The sequence below is a fragment of the Miscanthus floridulus genome, chromosome 18, assembly GCF_019320115.1.
Source record: "Miscanthus floridulus cultivar M001 chromosome 18, ASM1932011v1, whole genome shotgun sequence".
Taxonomy (NCBI): domain Eukaryota; kingdom Viridiplantae; phylum Streptophyta; class Magnoliopsida; order Poales; family Poaceae; genus Miscanthus; species Miscanthus floridulus.
The window spans coordinates 127,040,402-127,056,816 of NC_089597.1; the positions used below are offsets into that span (position 1 = coordinate 127,040,402).

A 16,415-nucleotide genomic window follows, 5' to 3' on the forward strand; every position below is an offset into this window, starting at 1 on the left:
TTGGAGCTACACCTCACCTCTCTACTTGTCCTCTTTAGTTCTTAGCTTTTAGTTTTAGTTTGGAGCAAAGGCTAGAGCTACAAGGAGAGCTTGTCTCCTTGGAAGAAGAGCTACTAGGTATGAATATTTCAATAAAGAGTTCTTCCAAGTTCAAGCTCTCATATCAATTATATAGCAATGCATATGAACTAGAGTATATTTTTCATGTCATGATCATGATATATGAACTAGTATATAGTTTGTGTGTTATGATCTTAACATGTCTAACTGAGCTTAATCATTCATATGATTTGTATGAGTAGAAGTAGAGCTAGGGTTGGGGTGATGGTTCGTTGTTCCTTCGGGGTTGCCTATATCCTTGCTTTTCAATCCATAGGGTTGGAGTCCTAAGGGGTATAGGTAGATTCCTTGTACACGGGCATGGTGCTGGGGTATATGGGATCTTGCAAATATGATGGTATCCCACGGTAGTGGGGTAGGCGGTAGGTGGTGACAGCCCTATCCGTCCCTTGTATTCCCCCACGTTCGGGTATTGTGTAGGAGTCTTAAAGTCTCCCTGGCTTGCTGGCAGACCAGTGCCCGGAGATCTCCCCGTTCATCCTAAACTTAGTTCTAACTCTAGTCATATAGGTTGTATGATCATTGACTGTTCTTTGCACGACTATATTAGAACATGCCAGCTCCACGTAGGAATATTATTTTATTCTTTTTTTTTCTTTTATCCTTAAGGTTAGCCTTGATGTGTGTCCACTATCCTCAATTACCAATTTTACCCCTGCCATGAACTATGGTCTATTATGCAAGTATGTAATCCTATTTATGTCAATATTAGACTACTTGGTACACCTTGCCCTCCATTGGGAAAATATAAATAACTGATACCCTGAATACTTCTGGATGAAATGCTACAATGATAGCTCCGTACGCTTGCGGAATTGTCTGTAATCTTTAAGGACTATCGTAGTTGGTGTTTCCTAGCAGCATTGCTAAGATTAACTCAATCTTAGTAATGGTGTTAAGAAATACCAACTGGCATTTCTGGCAGCCGTTACCGGTGAATGGACCTAAAACCTCCTCACTTGGTGATTGCGTTAAGAAATGCCAACAAGCATTTGTAGCGCCAGTTGCCTGGGGAGGGCAAAGGATTACTAAGTCTAGCATAACATGAACAGTGATAACATGCATGTCATGGTAGCCATAGTTTATGCAGGCTAATTCTGCTTGTTTTCTTCCTTGTTGTGGAATGAAAATAGGATAGTGCATGAGTCATTTTGACCTACCTGAACAACTACATTGACAATCCGGACACACTCCTAAGGAAGAACAGGTCTCGTACCTCTTCTTCTTCTACCACTACACATTAGTCTTACCAGTCACCCCCGTACCATCCACAACTATCTCCATGGCCAAGTCACTCCATGACTACTCCACCCCCGCTGTTGCCAACAGTGCCCGTTGGGCCCGCTGTCAACACTGGGTCTAGAAACTTTGAACTCCGGACTAGCCTAATCACTGATGGTATAGGCAAGCCAATTCTGTGGCTTGCCCAACGAGGACGCGAACACTCATCTTCAGCACTTCCTTAAGCTGTGCGACACTATCGTAATAAGGGATGTCGCACCAGCTTGCATCAGGCTTCGCTTGTTTCCCTTCTCCCTCGCGAGAAAGGCGAAATAGTGGTTCTATCAGAGCAAGGAAGCTGTCAATACGTGGAACAAATATTCCATGGTGTTCCTCATGAAGTTTTTCCCCATGGGCAAAACCACTGCCCTGAGGGGGAAAATTTTAAATTTCTAGCAGACTTCAATTGAGTCCATCCTCGAGGCATGGGAAAGGCTCTAGGATTATATCCAAGCCTGCCCGCACCACGGGATGGAAGACTAGCAGTTCTCCAAAACTTCTACAAAGGGCTCACGCCCATGTCGAAGGGGCACATCGATGTCGCTGCTGGAAGGAGCGTTTCTCTCCCTCACCGCTGACGGAGCTAAGACTCTCATCAAAAAATGGTGGCAAACCGAAGCTGGGGGAGGAGCATAGACAACAAAAAGGCATGTATACCATGAAGGAGGCGGATATGCTTGCCACAAAAATAGATTTATTAATGAAAAGACTAGACGAACATGCTGCGGAGAAAGAAGCCATGCAAAGCACTGTCTAGGCCATGGACTCACACATGACAGTGTGAGGTCTGTGGTGGAGTTGGCCACTCAGGGAATGACTGCCCCGAGACCCATGAAGAAGCTTCTTACATCAACAACGGGTATCGCCACCAAAATAACAACGGGTGGAACAATTAATCCCACCCGTAAGGAGGTAATTCGAACTTCAACTCAAATTACAATTTGAATCAACCTTCCTTGAAAAACCTGGTACTAGGCCAGGAAAAAATAAATGAAAATCTTACTAAAAAGCTAACTTACAATGAAAAAATGCTAGAAAATATTAACTTTAAAATAGAAGGTTTAACTTCCTCTGTTCAAAATCAATTGAGCTTTAACAAAATGATAGAAACAAAATTAGCTCAAATTGTTGCTTCTATTCTTGTTAATAATGAAGGGAAGATCCCAGGGCAACCCAAGAATTCTCTTGAAAAAGTTAATGAGGTGACCACGAGGGGTGGTAAGTCCACTCATGATCCACCAAATCCTAATGATAAAGCAGGAAAAGCACAAGGGAAATAGGAGGAAGGACCTTCACCATCAACAAAAACGCAAAAAGACCAAGAGGAAGGAGAGGAAATGACACCACAAGATTTTGTTGATACAAACTACTTGCCATTTCCAACAAGGAAAAGAAAGCAGGCCGTGGATGAGCAATTTGGTCGTTTCGTGGAGATGATAGAAAAGATACATGTGAGCGTCCCATTAATGGACGTCTTACATGTACCTTCTTATACGAAATACATCAAAGATATCATCAACAACAAACGGCCTTTGCCATCCACAGAGGTCATCAAGCTAACAGAAGAGTGTAGCGCTGCTATACTCAACCATTTACCTGAGAAAAAGAAGGACCCTGGGTGCCCCACCATCACATGCTCAATTGGCACCCAACAGTTCGATCATGCCTTGTGTGATCTTGGGGGCAAGTGTGAGCGTTATGCTCAAGACCATCTTTGACAAGCCAAACTTCACACACTTAGCACCAACGCTAATGATTCTCCAACTGGTGGACTCCATAGTCCGCTATCTAGCTGGGATCGCTGAAGACATCTCGGTGAAAATCCAGGGGTTACTTTGTCCCTGTTGACTTCATGGCGCTAGACATGGAAACAATGAAGGAATCGCCCATCATCTTTGGGTGACCATTCCTCAGCATTGTAGGAGCATAAATCAATGTTGGAGCTAGAGAAATCTACTTCAACATCAATGGCAAAGAAGAGAAGTTCGACTTTTGGCCCTGATAAGAACAATGCTTTATGATTCGCATCAAATACGGGCCAAATCCACAAGGCATAAAAGAGGTTGAGATACAACCTCAACTGATGGACAACCTCAACAAGAAAATAAGGAAAATAAAAGAGGCTAAAGTAGAAAAAGAACAACCTAAAGAAAAAGGAAGAAATATCAAGGGTTGTTCCCACACCTCCAAAGAAGGAAAATGTGTGGAAACAAAAAGATGGAGATCCGAGTCCACCACGCCACCAAAGTCGAACAAAATGGTGTGGAGACCAAAGAAGGTACAACCTACTTCTCCAGGCACAGACATACCTTCGTCAAGCAAACAATGAAGGAGGAGAGTCCAGCTCATTGGACTTTAAACAATGAGCCATTGCCGAAGGTAAATCGGTAATTACCCTTTATAATTTGCTTAAAAATAAAAACATCTCAAAATAATTAAAACTATAAATAAAATTCTATTACATATAAAAACACTTTAGAAAAATCATGGTTTCTCTTCAAAGTCTAGGCAAAGCATGTTTTGGTTTGAAGCATGGTCTTTGCGTGATCATGTCTTCATAGGCTTCTTAACTTAAGCATGGAGCTTAGGTTAATTAACCTACCTTGATCAAATAATCATTGTACCAAAACCGCTAAGAATAGACTTTATGAAACTAAGGCATAAAATTCTTTTATCACTAAATAAATCTTTGCTATTCTTCTATGTTCTATACAAAGTATGCTTTGGTTTGAAGTATGGTTGGTGATCGATCATACTTTCATAGACTTTTCAAAGTAAGCATGGTGCTTAGGTTGATTAGTCTACCTTGGTCAAATTAAACATGATGCTTAATTTGATCACTGTTCCAAAGCTGTTGGGTATAAACATGGACAAAATAAAAAGTATGGTATAACAATAAATAAATAATGTACCATCTTCGGAATCATCACCAAGCGAACTCCGGACCATAGGCCTGGAGCTAGCTTTGGGGGAGGACCCCCATAGAGGTACCTTGTATCTTTATTTTTCACAATTTATTTTCTGCATTTATTATTTATTAGCATATAAAAAAATCTAAAAATTGAAAATACCAAAAAAATAGAATATGATAAAAATACCAAAAATATGAATTCCACTCTCATATGTGTTAAAAGAATGCTAGTTTCTCCTAAGTTGAGATGATGAATAGTTGCTCTATCTATAGTTCATCAGTGCCTAGGTTATAACTTAGTATTCCCCAAAATTTAAGTTTGTTGGCTAAGAATGTCACATCTTAAACCTTGATAAATTGTGGGTTGCAAATGCATGCTCCTTTTCTAAGTTGTTACGAGATATGATATGGAACAAATAGAGTTTACTATGAATTTGTTCTAAGAGAGACTTGACATCCGGAGATTTTCATTTTAAAATGCTAAAATCTAAAAGTTCCTCAATGATTATGAATACCTACCAAGGCCATATGACATGATATTCAAATTAAAAACCTTAGTCATATGCTACTTGTCTGATCATTGAGCTTTGTCAAATTGTTGTGACCCTTGTTGAGATTCTTTTTATGCACCCATGATAAAGACACATGTACACCCACAAAATAAATTGCTAACTCTTACACTGAGAGTTACGCACAACATGCACCTCTGTCCACCACAAATAATACTCCATTCGTTTATCATGATATCTCTCTCTCTCCAAAGTTTCATATGCCAAAAAGGAAGATATGGGCTATGCTAAAAAAAGAGAAAGAAAAGAAAAATATCCATGCCAAAAGGCATGAGAGAAAAAAAGATAAATACATGCCAAAGAGCATGAATAAAAGAAGGAAAAAGAAAAGAAAGAAATAAAGATAGCCCATACTTTCAAAATAAAGGTATACATTCAAAACAGAGAGATTCATGATTCAAGGAGTACCAAAAATATTTAGAATTAGGACATTATAAAAATTCCACACACTTGCACGTCTTGATCAAAGTGTATGACTTGCATCTCCTTGAGGTCCAGTCTTTGACTTAGCAAAATATGTGATGCAAGTATGCCCCACTTTCATACCTACCCAAAACTCCACTAAAAAGCCTTTAGTGGTAGGATATGAAAAGAAGGCAGAATTCCAAATGCCTTGGTGAGGTTTCATACACATTGAGCGATCGAGAGAAATCATTTGAGGAACTTACATTTATTTTCCAAAACTCATAAAAACTCTAGATAGATGGTCAATCAAGGAATGAACGATTAGTGATTCTATTATAACCATTCTGTCTTGCAACCACCCAAGAACTTGGAAAAGCTATACACCCCATATGAATCAAGGTAAAGGGTGGATAAAAATGCCAACTTATTTGAATTGCGGAAGAATACTTTGTTATAGACATGGTACTTATGAAATATATCGGCATAGTAGCAACTCCTGATCAACAACCAAGTACTTAGCTGTTTGCTCGAGACGAGCAAAGGTTAAGTTTGGGGGATTTGTTGGCGGTCACTAACGACAACATTTGACCATCAATTACTATCCAAAATAGGAGAAACCAACATACTTTTAACACATATGCACATGCTATTGACCTATTTCCACTTGTATAGGAGAAAACATGTTTTGCAGGACATATATTCGAATGCAAGTGGAAAGCAAATAAAAACAAGCAAAAAGGCGCAAAGGAGAAAGCTAAAGCCGAACTACGCAAACAGAAATAATCAAAGAAGCCCACCTTCATGTAAAACTAGGGTAGAACACCACCATAGAAGAGGCCCAGGACCAACCCAGAGCCCATAGGAGAAGGGTGGTGGCCAGCTAGGCCAGCCCATGTGCGGCCGCACCTGGTGTGCACCCCCACCCCCACCGCCTCCTCTCAGGCCCAATCTTCTATGGCAGTTGCATGGCAGCATGTAGAGGTGGTCCACGTCGATTTCCTAATTTATCAGCGGCAAACCGCCTATGCTTCACTATATAAGAAGAGGAGAGGCTCATTCACAACACACACATCATTTGGAGCTACACCTCACCTCTCTACTTGTACTCTTTAGTTCTTAGCTTTTAGTATTAGTTTGGAGCAAAGGCTAGAGCTACAAGGAGAGCTTGTCTCCTTAGAAGAAGAGCTACTAGGTATGAATATTTCTATAAAGAGTTCTTCCAAGTTCAAGCTCTCATATCAATTATATAGCAATGCATATGAACTAGAGTATAGTTTTCATGTCATGATCATGATATATGAACTAGTATATAGTTTGTGTGTTATGATCTTAACATGTCTAACTTTGAGGTTAATCATTCATATGATTTGTATGAGTAGAAGTAGAGCTAGAGTTGGGGTGATGGTTCATTGTTCCTTCAGGGTTGCCTATATCCTTGCTTGTCAATTCGTAGGGTTGGAGTCCCGATGGGTATAGGTAGATTCCTTGTACATGGGTGTGGTGCTCAGGTACATGGGATCCTACGAATATGACGGTATCCCATGGTAGTGGGGTAGGTGGTATGTGGTGATAGCCCTGTCCAGTCCCTTGTATTCCCCCACATTCGAGTATTGTGTAGGAGTCTTAAAGTCTCCCTGGCATGTTGGTAGACTAGTGCCCAGAGATCTCCCCGTTCATCCTGAACTTAGTTCTAACTCTAGTCATATAGGTTGTATGATCATTGACTGTTCTTTGCACGGCTATATTAGAACATGCCGGCTCCACGTAGGAATATTCTTTTATTCTTTGTTTTCCTTTTATCCTTAAGATTAGCCTAGATGTGTGTCCACTATCCTCACTTACTGATTTTACCCCTGCCATGAACTATGGTTTATCATGCAAGTATGTAATCCTATTTATGTCAATATTAGACTACTTGGTACACCTTGCCCTCCTTTGGGAAAATATAAATAACGATACCCTAAATACTTATGGGTGAAATGCTACAATGATAGCTCCGTACGCTTGTGGAATTGTCTATAATATTTAAGGACTATCGTAGTTGGTGTATCCTAGCTGGCATTGCTAAGATTATCTCAATCTTAGTAATGGTGTTAAGAAATACCAACTGGCATTTCTAGGCATCATTACCAGTGATGGACCTAAAACCTCCTCACTTGGTGATTGCGTTAAGAAATGCCAACAGCAGCCTCCACGACTTTAGTTGGCAAGACTTTTAGATCCAGGTACTATTGGCCTATAGCACTCAAAGATGTAGAAGAACTCATATGACATTGCAAGGGTTGTTAGTTTTTTGCCAAGCAGGCTCATGTCCCAGCTCACAATCTTATCTGCATCCCTCCATCATGGCCCTTTTCATGTTGGGGGCTCAACATGGTTGGACCTCTCAAACGAGCACCCGGGTGGCTTTGAATACATCTATCTGGCTATTGACAAGTTTACTAAGTGGATTGAATACAAGTCACTCATCAAATTCAATGTTACAAAGGTTGTCGAGTTCATGCAAGACATCATGTACCTGGTTCGCTATGCCAAATCGGTTCATTATAGAACTTGGCTCACCCTTTAAAGCTTTTGAGTTCAGAAGTTGGGCTCAGGATTGCGGCATCAGTGTCGACTATGCCTCAGTAGCTCATCCTCAAGCAAACAGCCAAGTAGAGCGGGCTAATGGGCTACTCCTAGCTAGACTCAAGCCCAGGCTATACGATGAGCTCAAAGACTTCAGCAGCAAGTGGATATACGAGTTACCTAAGGTAGTCTAGGGATTGCGCACCCAGCAAAGCAGAGCAATAGGGCACTCTCCCTTTTTCCTAGTTTATGGCTCAGAGGTCATCTTACCAGCAGATCTGATATGGAACTCTCCCAGGGTTGAACAGTACAATGAAGGCGAAGCAGATGAAACCTGATGGCTAGAAATCAACAATGCCGAAGATGTCAAGCTTAACGCACTGTTCTAGTCTACTAGGTACCTGCAAGGCCTACGATGTTACTATGAGAAGAACGTACACCCTCATTCTTTTCAAGTCACAGATCTAGTCCTCAAACGTATTCAGAACACATCAGGACGAAACAAGCTACTCAGCCCCTGGGAAGGCCCTTTCATCATCTCCAAAGTTACCTATCCTGGTTCCTTCGAGTTAGTCATAGTGGACGGCGACCCTATGCCTAACTCCTAGAATATTGACCAACTATGGAGATTTTATGCTTAGTATTACTAGGTACCTTTTGTTTAAGAAAAGTCAGAGTTCTAGTGTCTGTACTCAAGATTCTCAATTATTAATACAGAGTCAATGTTCTTTGCTAGATTCATCTATCATTTTACTTTTCACAATCTACACAACTATTCAGTTGTCTCTCTCCATTAAAGTAATAAATGAGATACACAGCTGACTACTTTTGTGGCTACACATATCTTAAAATAATAAATTTACTCAACACATAGTTTTTCTTCTGTATACCAAGTACTAAGCTAATGTTACACAAGATATGCCTCCTACCCGGATGGCTTACATCTCCTTGGCCAGGAGCCAATTTCCGACATCTAGTCTAACTATGACATGTCGACCTAGGTAGGGTGAATCCCAGAAGCAAGTAACCTGAGAGTCAATGTTCTTTGCTAGATTCATCTATCATTTTACTTTTCACAATCTACACAACTATTCAGTTGTCTCTCTCCATTGAAGTAATAAACGAGATACACAGCCGACTACTTTCGCGGCTACACATATCTTAAAATAATAAATTTACTTGACACATAGTTTTTCTTCTGTACACCGAGTACTAAGCTAATGTTACATGAGATATGCCTCCTACCTAGATGGCTTACATCTCCTTGGCCGAGAGCCAATTACCGACATTGTCGGCAGTCCTCCGAGGGGTATCCCACGAAGGTAGATTGATCGGCAGAGAGGCGTGTAATCAAGAATAAGAAGGCAACAGAGACACACGAGTTAGACAGGTTCAGGGCGTTAGTATGACGTAATACCCTACTCCTATGGTCTATTGGTTTGTATTGGCTATCGTATGATATTACGTGAGTTTGGAGGGGGCCCCTACCCGCCTTATATAGTCTGAGGGCAGGGTTACAAGTTGGTTAGATCCGAGAGATAACCGGAAAGTAATAATAGATTACAGGAATCATGGGATCATACATATCCTAATAGATCTCATAGTATCTTCAAGATATCTTCCCGGTGTCTTATGGGAGGCGCCGGGCAGAGTCATGCCCTACAAGGCTTCATCTTTTGGGCTGGGCCACCTCTAGGGGCGTAGCCCATGTGGTCTACCATGGGTATCTAGGGTCATACCCCCCACAGCTAGTCCCTGAGCGCCTTGTACCCATTGTGCAATGCCGTCTTAAGCTTGTCCGAGCAGGTGCGAACAAAGCCAAGCAGTCAAACTCATGGTCCGACCACCAGTGATGAGTTGTCGAGTAGTTGTGAGCAGTTGCCAAGCAGCGTGAAACGTCACCGAGCAGTGCGAACCATTGCCGAGCAGTGTGAACCATCACCGAGTAGTATAACCCAAGTATGGCTTGCCATAAGGGTGTAAGGAGCTCAAGTTCAGAATAAAAAATTTCTTCACAGTGGACCAAGTGTGCCCACTTAGAGTCCAACCATGAGAAAGAGAGATAGTCTTCTTCAGCTTCAAGAGGCGCAGAGTCTTCTAGATTAAAGCAAACACACTCACCGCAAGGTGAAGTGTGCCCACTTAGTGCCTGAGCCCTGATAGTAGATGACGTAGTCATGTGGTGCTAGGGTCCAAAGTAGAAGAATAGTAAAAGACCAGCCGAGCAAGCAGCCAGTCCTCGGGACATAGCTTTGAGGTGAGAAAAAAGCACATTCACCGCAAGGTGAAGTATGCCCACTTAGTCCCCGAGCCTGCCAGTAGGTGATGTGGTGCCAGGGTCAGAAATAGCAGTCAACTGAAGAAAAATCCCAAATGCAGGTGAGGAACTGACACATAATGCTGATGCAGTCCCCGAGCCACAAGAAGAAATCTTGGAGAAAACAAATCATAGAGAAAATACCAGAGTAATGGCTATACAGTAATAATTACTAAGCCATAATGGTTGGTGGAGAAGTCGACGAATATTTGGCGAGCCATAACAAATTGCGGAGATAAATCAGCGATATGGGCCGTGGTTGCGTGAAAGCCCAGGTAACGACCCACCTTGATGTTGCAGAGAATTCAGAGAGGCGCAAATTGTGGGAACAGTTTCCCAAAAACCCTCGAATGCGAAAAGGTGTTGGGAGTGCTTTATAACTGCGCCGCTGCACCCCGCGCTCCCACCTTTGCCACTTTGCCAGTCCCCATCCGGATCTGAGAGATGGCGCCAAAGAGGGGAGCTGTGAACCCAAAGAAGGCGAGTGCTAGAGCCAGCCGTGATGAAGAGTGGGTGCCGTCGCCCACGGGGGAGACTGAGCTCAACATATTGGTGGAGGCAGGCGTTCTTCTCGACTGTGTCACCGCCGAATGGCGGTCAGCCCTCGGTGAGCCCTTTCTAATGCCTCGTATCGATGAAGCTATAGTATTTGAGGACTACTTTTGGCGCGGATTAGGTTTTCCTGTTCACCCGTTCTTGAGGGATTTGTTAGAGTTTTGGAGAGTCAGTCTGTGCAACCTCCACCCAAATACCATATTGCACATATCTATCTTCATCCATTTTTGTGAGGCGTATCTCAGAATCCTTCCCCACTTCAACCTCTTCCACCACCTATTCTGGCTGAAGAAGAGAGGCGGTGATGGTTCCAAGGTGGTCGGCGGAGTGTATCTTTAGCTACGCGATGGAATGGTGGGTGAGTACCTTACTGTGCCGCTAAACACATCATTGAAGGGATGGAACGCTAGGTGGTTCTACATGAAGCAGAGCCACCCTACCGTCCGCTGCGACGCCGACCACATCCCGGAGAGCCAGAAGAGCTGGTCGGAGATGCCAAGCAGCACTGATATGGAGCAAGTGAGGGAGCTCCTTGGCTTATTAAAGGGCGTGAAGACCAATGGTGTATTGGTGGCGGTGAGCTTTATAGTGCGCCACATCTAGCCCTACAAAGAGAGGGCTCACACAACCTTTGATTTCAAAGGGGAGACCGATGGTACCCGAGAGAGGACAAAGATGCTATCGAGGGATGTAGGGCAAGAGTGAGCTACAGAGCTATTCGCTCCATTCGCCTCATTCAACTTGCCAGGGCAGACGAGACCCTTTCACTACAAAAATCTACCTCCTCAGGTAAATATCTCAATTAGTGTGTTCTTGATGCTTTTTATCTTCTATCAGTTGCCGAGCAGTGGACTAATTCACTTATGCGAAGATCCATTTGTAGGAAAGAGCGGTGTACTTCTCGGGTGTGCTAAGGGGCAATTGGCCACATGCAGTAGATGCCCAGCCACCAACAGTAGCCTAAGGAGGGAGCCATCAGCATCTCATCGGAGAGTCCATCCCTGATGTCAGAGAAAATCTAGGGGAAGAGGGCAGTGGCAGACGAGCCGGCCTAGAAGAAGAGAAAGACGACAGGGTGCCGCTCCCCTCAAGCCAGGCGGCATCTCACTTGGTGATGACTAGACCACTAGGACGTGGAGTACCATGATGTTCGAGTGGTCGGATGATGATAAAGTTCCAGTTGCTCTTCCACCGAGCATGAAGGTGCCTCCACGCAGCACACGCGTGGAGGAACAATCGAGGGGAGGGGAGGAAATCCCCCAACAGCAGGCAATGGGAGCCCTCGAGCAGCAGGCAAGGGGAGTTCCAGAGCGGTAGGCAGATGGAGTCCTCGAGTAGTAGGTGAGGGGAGTCTAGGTAGCAGCGGGTGGAGGGAGTCCCCGAGCAGCAGGCGAGGGGAGCCCTAGAACGGTGGGCGGAGGAGAAGCCGATGGTAGAGACTATGGGACCTCCACCCCAAGACATAGGCATCCTAGGGCTGATCAAGAACAAATACCCTCTTCCTCGCATCGATATTCTGTTTGATTCAGCTCTCCAAAGCTAAGGTATTCTCCAAGATCGATTTGAGGTCTGGCTACCATCAGATCAAAATCCATCCTGAAGATATACCTAAGACAACTTTCTCTACTCGTTATGGCTTATTCGAATACCTTGTCATGTCCTTTGGGTTGACAAATGCTCCTGGCACACTTTATGTACCTGATGAATTCAGTATTCATGCCGGAATTGGACAAGTTTGTTGTCGTATTCATTGATGATATCCTGGTATATTCTCAAAATGAAGAAGAGCATGTTGAACATCTGAGAATTGTTTTAACTCAGTTATGTGACAACCTAGCTTTATGCTAAGTTCAGCAAGTGCAAATTCTGGTTGAACAAGATACCTTTTCTAGGTCATGTGTTATCTGGAGATGGAATTTCGGTTGACCCTACTAAGGTGCAAGAAGTCCTAGAGTGGAAGGCACCTACTACTGGTCACAGAAGTCCGAAGTTTTCCTGGGTTTGGCTGGCTACTATCGTCGCTTTATCCCAGAATTTCTCAAAAATCACCAAGCCCATGACTCGACTACTTCAAAAGGATGAGAAGTTTGTGTGGACTCTGAAGTGTGAAGAGGCTTTCCACACTTTGCGGACCTTACTAACCTCTACTCCTGTATTGGCACAACCTGACATCGAGAAGCCTTTTGATGTCTACTATGATGCATGTGGCACCTGGTTTGGGGTGTGTTCTTATGCAGGAGGGCCGAGTCATTGCTTATGCTTCACGCCAGCTTCGAAAGCATGAAGTCAATTATCCTACCCATGACTTAGAGCTAGCCATGGTTGTTCATGCCCTGAAGATTTGAAGACATTACTTGCTGGGTAATGTGTGCAACATCTATACTGACCATAAAAGTCTCAAGTACATCTTTACTCAACCCGAGTTGAACATGCAGTCAACGACGATGGTTAGAATTAATCAAGGACTACAACCTTCAAGTGCACTACCATCCTGGCAAGGCCAATGTGGTTGCTGAATGCCTTAAGCAGAAAGGCCCATTGCAATTCCTTAGTTAGTGAAGACTTTCATCTGGCACACCTCCTTCATCCTATAGTACTCCACAATATCACTATGGATTGCTCTCTTAGAAGTCGGATTATCGAACTCCAGAAGACTGATGTGGGTGTGTTTCATATCAAGCGGAAGATGAAAGATCAGGAGACCAAGCACTTTAAGGTCGATGACAAAGGAATTCTCTGGTTTAATGATAGGCTTGTAGTACCCAAAGACAAAGAACTTAGAAATCAAATTATGGCTGAAGCCCATTCTTCTAAATTGTCCATCCATCCTGGTAGCAGTAAAATGTATCAAGATCTCAAGTTGTATTATTGGTGGACCAAGATGAAGAAAGAAATCGCAGCCTACATGGCAAGGTGCGATAACTGTTGCAGAGTTAAGGCTATTCACATGAGGCCTAGATTATTGCAGCCACTCTCTATTCCTGGCTGGAAGTGGGAAGAAATTGTTATGGATTTCATTGTTGGATTACCCACTACCAAAAAGGGTTGTGATTCCATCTGGGTTATCGTAGATCGTCTAACTAAATCCGCTCACTTTATTCCTGGTCAAGTCTACCTATCACCCTCACAATTATGCTGAGATTTATTTTCAACAAGTGGTACGTCTCCATGGTGTACCCAAATCCATTGTTTCAGATAGAGGACCGCAATTCACTGGCTTGCTTTTGGGAGTGCTTACATCAGAATCTTGGCACTCATCTAATCCGCAGTTCTACCTATCATCCGCAAACATCAGGACAGACTGAGCATGTTAATCAAATTCTTGAAGACATGCTTAGAGCTTGTCTTATCTCTTGCAAAGGCTCTTGGGAGGAATGGTTGCCTCTCGCTGAATTCTCTTATAACAATAGTTATCAAGAGAGTATCAAAATGGCTCCTTTTGAAGCTCTTTATGGCCGCAAGTGTAGAACTCCTTTGAACTGGGTGGAACCCGGAGAAAGAAGATTCTATGGTATTGATTTTGTAAAAGAAGCCGAAGAGCAAGTCCTGAACTATACAGAAGAATATGACTGCCGCTCAGGCTAGGCAAAAGAGCTATGCTGACAAGAGAAGAAGCCTATTGAGTTTGAAGTAGGTGACCATGTTTATCTGAAGGTATCCCCTATGAAAGGAGTAAAACGTTTTGGAATCAAAAGGAAACTTGAGCCTCTATATGTTGGACCTTACCTGCATTATTGAGAAAAGTGGAAGAGTAGCCTATAAACTCGATCTACCACGTGAGATGGGAGCTATATTCCCGGTATTCCATGTGTCCCAGCTGAAGAAGTGTCTCTGTATTCCCGAGGAAAGAATAGCAACAAGGAAAGTCAACATTGAAATCTGATCTTTCTTATGAGGAGAAGCCCGTGCAAGTTCTGGATACTCAAGAAAGAGTGACTCGTAAGCGAGTAGTTAAGTTGTACAAGGTAGTTTGGAGTAATCATAGTGATCGGGATGCAACATGGGAGCGGGAAGATTATTTAAAGGAAAATTATTCGGCTTTCTATACTGACTGGTACGCTTTCCAAATCTCGAGATGAGATTTTTCTAAGAGGGGGAGGGCTGTAACACCCTAGGTGTTTGGCTTCTACAAAAGTGCATTTCATTTCATAAACATATGCATCATCCATGTCATCATGCCATTGTCACTAAAACATACATATGCAACATTCACAAATTCTGATTGTTTCATACTTGATTGCTTATGAATAGGTAGTAGTGAAACATGTGAATGCAACATGAGTTTCTTATACCTTGAAAGATGGCAACATGGTAGGAATGTGGCAAGTTAAGCTTGCAACAAAAGTAATGAAACATGTGAAACATGGAATTGCAACATTTGGGTGAATTGCTTGTTTTGTTGCTTCATCACATGTGATCATTTGAAATGGGTATAGCATTTGTGTAAAGTGGTTGATTATGGTCTAATACACCTTAACTACACTTAGGGTAATTATTGGAACATTGTTCATGTAGATCAAAATGACAAAAATGCCCTCAAGTGGAGGTTTGACTTGAATTGACCCTTAGAGTGCCACTGTTTGACTGATTCAAAAGACCAACTTAGAGACTTTGCATGGCTGTACACTCTTTACCAAAGTTGTAGCTACTTTATCAAGGAACAAAAGTTGTTTTATGATCAACTCATGAAAATGTGTGGAACAACCTCAAACATGGCCCACAAGTCATTCTTGATGGTGGAATCAACACTGAAAAATATTCTAAGTCATAACTGCATTTTCAGTTGGATCAAGCCCACTTTGGCTTAATGTAACTTCGGATCCATGGCGAATTAGATGATGGTCCTTGAAAAGAAATTGTAGATGGATGGTAGACCTACAATTTTCATGTACACTATTTTTGCAATGGATCAACAGTTTAGCCGTACTCAGACGTTGAAGTCGCGCTTGTCAGTCATCATCGTGAACACTGAATCGCAATTTTTCAGAAAACGGTCAGAGCTCGCCATGGCCGACCTGGCGCAGGAGCTGCTCGCCATGTGGTGCGGCATGCTCAGCCGAAGTCTCCACGTCACGCGTCCGAGCTCTAGAAGAAGGCCAGCGCCTGCCCGACGCACTCGCCTACTCCATTGCCTTTCTTTCGCCTCCACCAGCGCGCAGCGCCGAGCCACAGCAGCTTCCCCATTTCCGACCAAGCGTCGCCATCATCGTGCGCGCTCGCCACTACAAAAACATGTTGCCCAGTTCATCAATAGCTTCGTCGTGATCCCCTCTACCACCTCCATCTCTCAGTCGGTTCGTTTGAGTCTTGGTAAGCGCGAATTCATCATTTCTTCCACCGCCGCCATGGTGGGACCTCGCCGGAGTTGGCGCTCCCCATGGCCAACGGTCATCCGCAACCTTGCCTGTCCCTTCTCTCCCTTGCACTAGGTCCTAGTGAATGCCACTGATGCTCGTAGGGTCACCCATTAGGGCTGCGACACCAGTCGTCTCGCCGAAGCCGGCCATGCCGTGGCCGTGCGCCGCCATGGCCATTGCCATTGCCAGTAGCCGCATCAATAGCTTCGATTGAGGGCACTGCTAGATGCGTATGGGTGAGGAGAACATTGTAGTACCGCTGGACTCACCGGAGAGGCCACCGACGACGAGCTACGCCGCCGTTCCGTTCCTCCTCCCCTGCCTGCCTCTCT

At 43.5% G+C, this 16,415-nt stretch overlaps 1 non-coding gene across 1 annotated transcript; it reads right to left on the reverse strand.

The window, feature by feature from the left end:
- Positions 1 to 1,767: 1,767 nt before the first annotated feature.
- Positions 1,768 to 1,874, reverse strand: LOC136524948 (small nucleolar RNA R71). Its single transcript, XR_010776293.1, has one exon. It is a non-coding gene; the product is annotated as a small nucleolar RNA R71 (small nucleolar RNA).
- Positions 1,875 to 16,415: the final 14,541 nt, after the last annotated feature.